Consider the following 13,813-nt stretch of genomic DNA (forward strand, 5'->3'; position numbering starts at 1 on the left):
GCATTCACATCTGGTGTAACATGATCCGGAAGCCATGTGTGCGAAAAAGGAGCACCCTCCAAACTCTCAGACTGCACCAAATTCACCTGTGAGACTGTTGCATTGTTGTACCTTTGAAAGCATGACATAGCAGTATGCCCCACACCAAAACAGATTTGGCACTTTGGAGAGAAATTACGCCCACCACCTCCTCGGCCATTCTGCCCACGCCGTCCACCGCCACCACGGGAATTATTCCAGCGCCCACCTCCACGTGCTCCAGTTCGGCCAGCGCGATTACCGCCAGTACCACCGCCCTGACCAGAACGCGAAGCCACCATCACAGCTGGCGTCGGAAGCAGTCCACGAGCAGCACCGTCGTCGTCATCACCGCAAATGAACTGGTGCGCAGTCAGGTAGTCTCCCAACTACCCAATCGTCACCGTCGTTCCCTTCACTGTAAGCGACGAAGCAAGCGCACGATACTCAGGCCGCAGTCCTCGAAACACATAAAGATTTTGTTCGTCGAGAGGCAACGACCGGCCGGCGAGAGCCAACTCTTCAACGATGACTTGAGCTCGACCAAGGTATTCGGCAGTGGTGGAGTCTCCTTGCCGGACACCTTGAAGCTGACTGAGGAGACTGAGGGAACGCGCCCGGGTGGAAGAACCAAGAGCTGCTTCAATGGCAGACCAAACAACCCTGGAGGAGTCCTTGCCGACGGCGAGATACATGCACTCATCTGATAGAGAAGAGATGAGCATTGAGAGTATCGTCTGGTCCTGCTGCGTCCAAATAGCGAACGCTGGGTTCACAACTGCGGTGGAGCCATCGGTGGAGGGAAGAAACTGTGCAGGACAGAGAAGAGATCCGTCGACGTAGCCGATGAGGTTCTGGCCACGGAGGAACGGCACCAACTGTGTACGCCAGAACAAGTAGTTCTTGGACATAAGTTCTAACGACACGAAATGGTGGGCACCCTGAAGAGAAACGGGCGTTGCCAACGACGGAGATGAAGTCGCGGCGGTGATGGTGCGGCTCTCAGAGACGGAGGAATTATCGGACATACCTGAACCTGATACCAGATGAACGAATCTGCGTAGTAGTTGTATTCCAATCAATGATCTAGGATAAAGGATTACAAGATATATATGCTAGAGCCCTATATACACAGACTTACATAATGAATACAATACTAAACATGATAAGTCCTAATAGATGTGAGAACTAAATTTGGTTTGGAGGAGAAGTTGTTGAAAGTTGAAGATCACGGCTTTGATTTAAATGATTTTTGGAGTGAAATTAGACACGAAACCGCACAAGTCGCGGCGTGTAACAATGGCTTTAAGGTGATGTTGAAGCACGAATATGGAATGCTACTTGATATTGTGCATAAAACAATTGAGTGCAAATATTCTAGTATGAATTATTTTACACAGAAGAATTTGCCTTTGATGCATGCCATTGTGAAAAATGTTGCCGTAGATTGGGGAAGATTTATATATGGCCGAATGGTTGATCAAGTTAGGCTAGCAAAATCGTTGGTGAATGGATGGTTTCCAAATGACATTGGGTATGGTTTTGTTGTTGGGGAGTTGTTGAAGTCTAAAGGTGTTGCCCTATCCAAATCAAAACCCATACAAAACCAAAATTACCTATTTCGAACACCAAACCCGGTTGATCCTTCCCTAGCCAATATCCGAAAATGAAAACCGGCAAACACATCAACCCATTCCTCAACCAAAAAGCCTCCTTCTATCCGAGCTACTAGTCACGGGGAATCCAATACTCATGGAAGGGGAAGTGGTGATGCTTGTAGCCATCAATTTGTTACCATACCAACACCTGTAACCCACACCCCAAACCCGAATGAAGAAGAGAGAATTCCAAGCAAGGTTGGGAGTGTAGATGACATTCCAACTTATGGGGCATGTAGTGAGTTGTTGAAGGAGTATGAACGTGTGAAAGTTTGGAGGAATTGGAGATTAAGTGATCATAATTCGGTTGCTACGACAATAGGACCGGATACTCTAGAGTTAGAGGAATTTGCTCTAACATGGATTGGAACAAGAAATCTTGCTACCGCGACTAGACTATCGGTGATTAATGAATGCTTTGTTAAGAAAGTTGCTATTAGTCGGGGCAAGGAAGTGGCTCAAGAAGTTCCCGAAAATGCCGTTGAGACAATAGATGGATTTGCTCGTGATGAGATTGCCCGAGCATTGGTTATTTCAAGGGAAGAAGTGCACGGCACACATGGGGAAGCATCACTTTTGAAGGAGACCGAAGGTGGAAGCTTGTAAGATTTGGACCCATTTCCTTCGCACATTGGGGATGACAACCTAAGTTTTGATGCTATTTCACCCCACACGGCTACGGATGTGACGAATTCGGTAAATGAAAATTTGGAAGAAAATGTTGATGATGAAAACCGAATGGAGGAACAAGAAAATGTGCTACAAATTGATGTGTCATCTTTGCCACTAAGTCGTGCCGAACCAATTCCCTTTGCCACTGCCGAACCACTCATTCCTACACTTGATGAGCCCTTGTGTCTTGACAATGCACCTTACGTGGAACCACCGGAATCATCCATGCCGAGACAACCACGAGAGGAACCACACAAGGAGGTACATTCTACTCCCATTGATATTAATGCTTTGAAAGAAAACATTATTGGGGATGTACGAAAAGAAATTCAAGAATTGAGAGGAGATGTCTTTCAAGAGTTTGAGAAAGTCCAAAATCAATTTGGTAATGTTGATACCAAATTAGATGACTTTCACAAGAGAGCTTATGAAAGGGCCGAATCCTTGTTACTTGGACAAGGATCAATCCAAGGTGATATGGCCACAATGTCTACTAAGCAAGAAGAGCATAATAGGGAAGTCTTGAAGATGTTCCTTGATTTAGGGAAGAAAGGAACGGAGTGTGAATCGAGGATACGATTGGTGGAGAGTCAATTGAAAGCTCTACTACACCAAATTGGCGTGAACAATGATCTATTAATTGGAGTCGAAACAAGCCAAGACAAAGCTTCGGCGAGTTTCCAAAGTTATGTGGATGCTGCCGAAAAGGGGGAAAGAGCTAGAGGTGCCCCAAGCCATTTGGTGAATCATTTGATTGGACCGTCGTCACAACGGCCACTAGTTGAGCTTATTCGACCTCCAGGAGCACCGAGAGGAGTCACACCCACACCAAGAGCTCAAGGCCGAGGAAAAAGGAGAATAATGGACTATTTGGTGACAGCTCAAAGCTCGGACTTTCCTAGCCAACAAGAATGCCAAAGATCATCACCTTCAAGATCAATTTATGAAGAAAACAAATTAAAGCTTATACAAGAGTTGGAGACATTCTTTGGGCACACAAGCAACGAAATGGTGGATGGAAGATCATTTGAAGAATGCGTTGCTTGGTACCAAGCCGGAGTGTTACGGGGTGACAATATTCAAGAAGCTTATGGAAATTATGTTACCGAGCAAGTCACCGCACCATACCAACTCGAAGGAGGAAAACAAGACTTCAAGAAATTAAGGGCACACGTGAATGCCTTAATTGGCAAGAGGTAAAATTTGAAGCCTCAAATTTTTTTTTTTTGGTGTACATAATAGCTAGCTTGTTCGAATTATGCCTTTTGGTACATAATATAAATTGCTAGCATATGGTTTATTTCTTTATTGTGTCTAGTATGTCTATTGCTTTAAAGTCTCAAGATTTTAAATTGGACTTAGTAATTGCATGTGAGGCGTATAATTGAGAAAATAAAATTGAAAGGGGGAAGAAAAATTAAAAGATAAAAATCAATACGCAACCCCGCGTTATAGTCTCAATATACGTTTAGGACCGTCCAAAATTAAAATCTCTAGGTCTTAAATGTGTTAAACCCGTCAAATGGCTTGTCGCAATAAAATTGGACATAAAGATTATTTTTCAAAATTTGACATAGCCAAATGACTTGGGTATAAGTTTCGGCATCATCAAAAAGGGGGAAATTGTTAGGAATATATTGTATAAGTTTTGATGAGCCAAATGTATTTTGTAGACCCCAATTTTATTTTGAGTCAGTTCTGGTTCATAAAGTATAGTGCACCACTGCCATGAAGCCTACATGAAGTCTACGTGAAAGCAGTTTGAAGGAAGAATAAATGAAAGCGGGATCATAGCTTAACATATTTATGAAGCATCAAGTCACTAAAGGTTGAGATGGATGAGATGGTAGAAGATTTGTTGAAGCATGCTTAATGTGAAATGATCCTCAGTTTGATTCTCATTAGAAGCAATTTTGGTGTAAAGATGAATTGCTATCGTGAAGTAGCAATATCAGGAGATGATGTCACAAGAAAATTTCATGATAGTAATATCAGGCAATAATTATCGAATCACAGTGTGGTAAGGCTAGTGGAGAACACGTGGAAGAGACAAGACAAAAGAATTTAAGTCTTGGATTATATTAATTGGATACCCAGTCGAGATGGAAGGAGCCATGCCAAGCAAAGTAAATGGTCCATAGTTTGATTCCCACCTAAAGTAATTTTATGAAAACATGATATTGGTCCATGATATACAATGGAACGTGATATCTAGTCCATGATACAAGGTGGAACATGATAGCTAGCTCATGATATGAAAAAGAACATGATATATGTAGTCCATGATACAAGGTGGAACATGATATATAGTCCATGATACACTATTGGGACATGACATCATCAAAAGGAGCTATGACATCATGATAGAATTAGACAGAAACATTATTTTGAAGCTCTGCTTCTGCAGAAGAAGTCGAAGGAGAAGAAGAAGTTGATAAACGAAGGAAATCTTTTTAATACTCAAGCAAGAATCAGCAGATAAATTATTTGATAACTTGGCACATCAGATCAATAATTCAACAAAAGTCATGCCAGCGAAATTCAAATTTGGAGGCTACCCATTCCAAAGAAAAGCTTTGTCAGATTAAAGGAGAGCAACGACAAGATTTCTCAAAATCTTCTGACAGACGGCGAAATGATTTTTGCAGACCAAGTTGGCAAAATTATTTGATCAACTACAATTCAAAATGGACGATCGAGATCGAAAGTTGATCAACGGGCAAATAGCTTTCATCTGCTATAAATTGCCCAAGTAGACTTGAAGACCAGCACGAATCCAACAGAGATTCAGAAAATACTTGAACAACAAAGAAAATTATCCAATCAATCATCAAGTGATATATTGAGCTATACACGATCAACTTCAAGTCTGAGTGAGAGAAATCTTTGTATTTCATTGTAAATCTTCTACTGAGTGTAGAAAAGGGGTAGAGTAACTAGGGAGAGTGAAAAACCCAGTTGGAGTGTAGCTTTGTGCGTAGCACTCGGTTGTAACGGGCAGAGTAACAAGGGGAGCTTGTGAAAACCCGGTGAGAGCGTAGCTTTGTGCGTAGTTCTCGTGGTGTAGGAGTACAGCTTGGTGCGAAGTACTCGGGAAGGCGGAGTAACAAGAGGAGCTTGCGAAAAACCTTGGTGGAGTGTAGCTTTGTGCGAAGCACTCGGAGAAGTGTCGTTGGGCACTTATTCACTATTGTATCTGGGTGATCGAAGAATAGTGAATTTCCTCCTTGAAGTGAAAGGAGAAGAGTGGACTAGGAGGATTACACCACCTCTGAACCACTATAAATCTCTCTCTCTCTATTTACTTACTGCTCATATATATTTCGTGCATGCTTATATTATCTGTGAACTAACCCGTTACGGTTTATTGCGTATCTTTATCTGTCTGGGTTTGATAGTTCCCTCGTTTGCATGCAAGTGAAATTTTATATACATCATCCTACATCTATATTAAGTGTTTCTAACGTGATGCATGTATAGAATCTCTCTTTGAGCACGACACATTTAAAACATAACACTTTGCCGTTACAATTCCGCTGTGCACACTCTAAGTTATTATATTTGTTTATGCTTGTTACTTAGAGTTGAAGTTACCAAAGTGTTGTTTGCAAAAGAAGTTTGAAAAGTTAGAGAAGTCTATTCACCCCCCCCCCCCCCCTCTAGACTTCTCGCCACCCTTTCGGGACCAACAACCGCATATAATACTATGTGAAAGTTCAATCTCTAAGACACTTTCATTTATGCATAAGTTTTGGATCTATCTTGGTGCAGTATTAATTTTTACTATATAAATGGATGTTGGAAATTTATATAGTAATGAAGATTAATATTTCAGATGGACTACCATGAAAGCTTAAAATAATATTTGGAGTTGAGGAGTTATAAATATTATTTTAGTTTGGTAGAAAGTTAATTGGAGAATGAGTTTGTTGGAAGGCTTTGTCTATTCCCAACATTCGAGGATTATTCCCCAACATTGGGGGGATATTCCCAACATTAGGGGATTATATTCCCAATATAGAGGAATTGTTTATTTAATTTGAAAAATGATTGCACAGCACATGAGCTTCCAATTTTCCCAAACTTATTTGCAAAAGTGTGCTAGAAAGTTATAATATATATATATTATTATAATTTGCACAGTTATTTGCATGCGGTTCACAACCTTACAAATGTTCATAATTACATATATATTCATGTTGAACATGATTTATGTAATTAATATTCTCTTATGATAAATATATCATTTAAGATATATTTTATGGAAGATAAGTTTTTAAAACTGCCGAAAACTTCCATGTAACTTCTCCAACAGTCATATTTGTATTTATAAATATTTTGGAGAAACATCTGAAGATCAAAATGCAATAAACTTGCATTAATCTTGATATTTCACAGTTCTACAATTCTACAGGAAATTCTTAAACAAAGCAACTTAAGAATTTTATTCATCTTCTTGTATCCCATAAGATTAAATCTTGAACCTTGTTGTTTTTATAGAGGGAGATTTAAAGCTTATAGGAAAGTGATTACACGCCTGAAGATATCAAATGATCCAGTTTTTGTTCCTTGATGTTTTCTGTAATTTTGTTGTATCTCACATGTATTACAGAATACAAGCATTTTTTTTCCAACATGATACCATCCGAGCTACTCCCCTCGCCATTGTGGAAAATTAGCATGACACGCTCATGTGGTCCCACTCAGATATAGGGCTCTTTACTGTCATGACAGGTTACAATCTCATTGCAGGTTATGACGGGGAGGAGAAAGAGTATGATTGGATTTGGTGCATTAAGTGTGCGGAAAAAATAAAGATCTTCCTGTGGAAGATCTTGTGGAATGGCCTCCTTACAAACTCAGAAAGAGTAAGACGGGGCCTTTCAAATGACGGAGGCTGCCCGAGGTGTGGAGATCTAGAGGAGACGGTTGATCACATTTTCAGACGATGTGACTTCGCGGAGACTTGCTGGAGAAATTATAAAGTCCCTTACAGGTTCAACGCTGCAGCCGTTAATCCCATGCACCAATGGCCTAAAATCAATTGCACCAAGACAGAGGATGGTGCAAGAAAGGGAAGTTGGAACACTGACTTTGTTTATATTCTCTGGAACATGTGGAAAGCAAGAAATGATTTTGTTTTTAATCACACTTCGGTGCAGGAAGAAGCTGTGGTTTCCCGTGCGATTCTGGAAGCAGGAGAAGCCGAACGCATGCTTGTCTTTCATAGAGGCATCACTCTGGGCAGGCAACTCTGGGTCGGATGGTCTACACCTACCTACGGTTGGACAAAGCTGAACACAGACGGTGCGAGGAAGGCGAGTTCAGGTCTTGCTAGTGCGGGAGGCGTCATTAGGGACCATACGGGTGGCTGGCTAGAAGGCTTTACTACTAAAATCGGCGCCACCTCAAGCTTCATTGCTGAGTTATGGGGGCTTCGTGAAGGTCTCATCATGGCAAACAGAAGAGGAGTGGCTCGCCTGATAGCAGAAGTGGACTCGGAATCAGTGGTCAAGGCTATCAAGGGGGAGAATGCCTCTCACCCGGAAGCTAATACCCTCATCTCCGATTGCAACGCTCTCATGCAGCGGTTTGGAGCATGCGAATTAAAGCACACCCTGCGTGAAGGAAATCGCTGTGCGGACTTCATGGCGAATCTCGGTCAAAGCGGCACCTGGGATACCACCTTTTTCGTGCACCCTCCCGAGGGAGTCAGGAACATCTTAGAAATGGATGCCCGGGGCATCACCACTAGAAGAATCTTCTAACCTCTTTCTGGGACCTCTTGGTCCCTCAATCTCACCCAAAAAAAAAAAAAAAAAAAAGGCATCTCCAACCAACAAAATTTGTTAATATTTTTAGAAATTTAAAATGCACTGTTAATATCCACAGGAAGTGCTAGAAAAAACTTTCTTAACATGTATGCAGGGACGGAGGCAAAGGGGGGGCAGGGGGGCAGCTGCCCCCCTCACCCCACCCCCACCCCCACCCCTACCCTATATATAGCCTTTGTGTGTATATATATATATATATATATATATATATATATATATATATATATATATATATACACAGTACATTATTAGTATAACTATTAATTACAGAACAGATTATGTAATCAAAAGCTTTAGTAGACAAGGTGGTAAGAGTTGCGTTTGAATTTAGAAATGGCTTGGGTTTGAGCCCTTGCAATGGCACGGTCAAAATCTTCTACATCTTTGCTTCAACACAATTAAATTTGGCATCCATACATATATATTAATAATGAGATGTCTTTCTTTTTTATAATAATAATGAGATGTATATATCACTTTTTTTATATTAATGTAAGGTCACAATCTTCTACATCTTTGCTTCAACACAATTAAATTTTGGCATCCATACATATATATTAATAATGAGATGTCTTTCTTTTTTATAATAATAATGAGATGTATATATCACTTTTTTTATATTAATAATGGGATGTATATATAACTTTCTTTATATTAATAATGGGATGTGTAATTTATAATGTGTTTTATATTCGAATTGTTTTATCAAATTAATTACGTTTCATATTTTGTTATAAATATTTTTATAAAATTTTAATATGTTTTATTTTCGCTATATCCAACAATATTTATTGTTATACTTAAGTGTTTCATTTTTTATTTTCAAAATTTCTCTTTTCTTTTAATTTTTGCTCCCACCGAAAAAAATTCCCGGGTTCACCACTGAATCCAGCCCTACTTCTTTGCCCCCCCTCAACATAATTTCTGGCTCCGTCCTTGCATGTCTGGCATGATGCACAAAGAATACGGAGTATCATTTATCATGTTCACCAGATATACGCTTTTATCACCTTTGCATGCAAACAAATTGGGCTTCTGGAAAATTTAATTATATTTACTAGTATTTTCATCCGTGCGATGCATAGAATAAATTTGTTGTAATATATTAAGAATATTTGTATTGATATATATACTCTGTAATTGTTTAAATTAGAACATTAAATATTATATAGTGCAATTGAAGATGTGGTTTGGATCATTTATGTGTTTTGATGTTATCATTGCTTGAATTTGAACAAATAATTGCTCAAATTAATAGCTAATGTGTAGATGTACGCATGCGGTGCTGTAACTTTGGAGATTTTATTTATTATTGTTTAGTATTTTCTTTTTTTATAAATTAGGCAAATGTGCTCATTCTATAGCAACTCAATAATAAGAGTGAATTAATATTTTAATTCATTTGTATGGAAGATATATATTTTTTCTAGATATATAGCAATTTTGTCATTTAAAAAAAAAACATAATATCAATGATTGTATTTACACATTATTGAAACCTCTTTGTAGATGACATTGGTAGTAGCAACACAATCTTGTCCATCATCGTCTAGAGCTAACACCTTTAGTCCACCAGGATGTGTGACTCGGGTGAAAATATATAATTGTAGAATATTAGTTAATTAGGGATCCTTTTATATTTTAAGTCAATTAGTAATATTAGATTCATTTTCAACCAATTATTCTTTTATTATTTTTAGTCAATTAGAATATCATATACTGATATTTTTACCTAATTTATGTTCCATTTTTAATTGATGATGTATAATATTAATATTGAAATATTTGCGTTCCATTTTTAATTTACCTTTACTATTGTTTAAAATATGCATTTACTATTTATGATGTAGAATATTATTATTTAAATATTTCCGTCCAATTTTATTTTCTGTTCCATTTTTAATTAAAATGCAATGATCTAACCGTTTATTTTTTCAAATTAGTCAATTATAGATCATTTTTTATTTGCAATCAACTATTAATATTCATTTCCTTTTATGTTTTCAGTCAATTAGTAATATCATATTCATTTTCATCTCTAATTTTTCGGCTTATGATGGTGTAAAAATGTGATATCAATATTCATCTATAATTTTCAGGCAATTTATTGCATTAAGGTGATATCAATATTCATCTCTAATTTTTCGGCTTATGTTGGTGTAAAAATGTGTGATAAAAGAAGTGTTTTTTTATTTAATCTCTAGTCTGGACTTAACTGGTACTTGAGCATCGTATTATTCGTATATAATTGTATCTTAACTATGCATGAAGAAAATAGAGATAAAAAGTATTTTTTTAAAAAAGGACGATACATTGTGATGTTACCTTGCTCTCAAATCGATGTTTCCTCTTGTTTCTCTTGTTAACTTCTTCATGGCTAGTGAACTGTTTATTTCTTACTTAATCTACGGGGATCTTAGAGCATCCATAAAAGTTAGTTTTTTTTTTTGGTTGGTTTCTGAGGAGTTTTTGTAAGTGTCATTAATCAAAGATTTGACTCATTAATTAAAGATCCGACTCGTCTCACATCTTGAGACCCGTGAGACAATCTCACATAAGTGTTACCCTTATTATTATTATTATTATTATTATTATTATTATTATTATTATTATTATTATTATTATACATTCTATCATATATGCTAATATTAATTATGCTTTAACTAATACATGTAACGACCTGATACATTGATATCATAATTATGTTTGACAGTTAAAGAACTTCATTTGGTGTTGGATATGGAGGCTAGCAATTTGGACTCAAAGAAGTCTATAAAATTCCAGGTATGTATATTACTGCAATGTACAATGTATCTATGATATTATTCATTGATCATAGTTGGTCTCACATATTTACGTAATCAAGTGAAAAAAAAAAAAAAAAAAAAAAAACACTACACATATAAGAGAACAACATAGAATTGAATATACTTACATAAGACAGTGATTACATTATAATACTAAAAAACTTACTAATGAATTTATTAAATGTGTTCGCAAAAGACACACTTGATATTGTATTTACCGTCCGTATATGGGTTTGTTCACCATAAAGGCTAAAATTAGTATATATAGATCTATCTCTTCATAACCTGCCAGTTCAACTATCTCCTCATAAGAAATAGTAGAACTACAGATTTCTACAGCTGCAATTAGAAAAAGATAATGAAAGATAACAATAACTAACATCATATTAAAATATAGGCTTCTACCCCTGCAAGATTAAAAAAAAAATCAACAAATATGATAAAAAGTTAACAAGAAATTGATAAAAGAAAAAAATGCCAATAGGCATAATTGTCCACAATAAAAAAATCTACTGCATCACAGCAGTAGATTGTCACCACACAACCCACCCGGCACCCAAAAAAGAAAAGAAAAAAAAGTTGTAACCAGGCATAATTGTTTTTGTAACACCACAAAAATTTACTGTATAAACCAATCGTTCATTTTAAAACAAATATAAATTTTACCTCTACACACTTGGCCTTCCAATCTTTGGAGTCATTCCCAATAGCTCATTGCATTCCCTGTCCCATACCAAAATAGTTTCCTGTGTATATAAATACGATAAGATGCATTTTACTAAAAAAAAAAAAACAAAAAAAAATAGAAATCTGATGAAAAGAATAAGATGAAAAAAATAAAAAATAAAAAATAAAAAAATACCGCTTAATCATGAAAGACCAAAAAAATAAAAAATAAAAAAATACCGCTTAATCATGGAAGACCATTTCTTTAGACTTTGATGACATTGCTGCTTTTTCTTTCAGGAACGTTGTACTCACGAACCACTCAAACCTTCATTGCACTCCTAATGTTGTAAGGAGAAATCTCATGACCAAGAATAGATTGGATGTGAAAACCTTCATTGCACTCCTAATGTTGTAAGGAGAAATCTCATGACCAAGAATAGATTGGATGCGATATGGTGGTGATTGCGAATAAACTGCGATATGGTGGTGATTGAGTTTGAAACTAATACATTGGATGCGATATGGTGGTGATTGCGAATAGACTGCGATATGGTGGTGATTGAGTTTGAAACTAATACATGTATTTTTTTTGAATGTTACTGGCCCTATTACCTGAGTTTGAAACTAATACATGTATTTTTTTTTTGAATGTTACTGGCCCTATTACCTGAGTTTGAAACTAATACATGTATTTTTTTTTTGAATGTTACTGGCCCTATTACCTGAGTTTGAAACTAATACATGTATTTTTTACTGTTCATATACTTTCTCAACTTACTGAAACACAAAGAACCAATAACGCCTCCACTGAGGCTCGAACTCGTAACCTTCCAAATGAAAGTCCAACCCGGGTACCATTAGACCACATAGTCTTGAAACTAATACATGTATTTATATTAAAGCAAACATATTTCTTCCAAACTATAACAATAACATAACCATAATAATAATATAACCATAATTAAGTATTCTTCTATATTATGCTACATTAAAAACGGAATGTATTATAATTATAATAGTTTTTTTACGCGCTTTGCGCGAATGGGATAATGCCCAATGATTATTTTTAAATAAGTATTTCAAAGTATATGAATGCAATATTATATAGGAGATGTTTATGCATAGGTAAATAACTGTTGAATTTGTTTATTTAAATCAGTAATTTAAAGTATATAAATTCAAGATAATATATGAGAGATTGGTTATAACTGCCACTAAAACAAATGTTTGCAACTTTGTAATAACGCTAGTCTAAATACTTAGTCTTAAAACAATAGTCTAAATATATACTACTTTTGGTTTAAATTTCTGTAATTCTTCTTAATTCTCTTTTGGGTAGCATTGTCATTGTTTTCATCTTCAGTACATGTCCTTATATATATATATATATATATATATATATATATATATATATATATATATATATATATATATATTATTGGTAGTGTGTCATGTGCAATTAGGTTACTGGTGGCAGTATAGAGGGATTTATCATACAATGAGATTATGGTGTAGGAAGCTTTAGATTTGTCTTGCTGTGTGTATATGACTGTGATTTTAGTTGTAATATGAACTCTTTATCTTACAAACACCTATTGATATTTAGTAGTGGTAGTTTTTTGCCTAAATGTTTCATGTGTTGCGAGATGTGTGTCATAAGTTATCACGTGAAAGTATTGAACAAAATATTAATATTTATTATATTTGTATAAAATACTTGGTAAATAAATGTAGTGAATATAATAAATTAATAAATTTGAAGGTAAGGAATCTTTGAATTGTAGAAAATAAAGATAATATAACTAATGAAATTATTTATTTTTTAATTTTTTTTATAATGAATAAGTTTTTTTTTTTAAATAAAGCATTATAGACATATACTAAATTAATTAAATACATATGTATTATTTTTTGTTGTAAATACTAATTTATTTAATTAATAAGAGTAATAAAGTGTCGTATATACTTTTCATCAACAATAATGAAATCAATGATTTTCTTTTTAAAAAAATTTGAAATCAATGATTTTTTTTAAAAAAAAAATTCCATTCTTTGTTGAGACAAATTGTTTTGAGAGTTTGTTAATGACAATTGCTACAATTGCTGTCAATAGAGGATGATAATAAATACTTCAAAATATATGGTTACAATAGAT

Source organism: Ipomoea nil, unplaced genomic scaffold, assembly GCF_001879475.1.
Source record: "Ipomoea nil cultivar Tokyo-kokei standard unplaced genomic scaffold, Asagao_1.1 scaffold2705, whole genome shotgun sequence".
Classification (NCBI taxonomy): Eukaryota; Viridiplantae; Streptophyta; class Magnoliopsida; order Solanales; family Convolvulaceae; genus Ipomoea; species Ipomoea nil.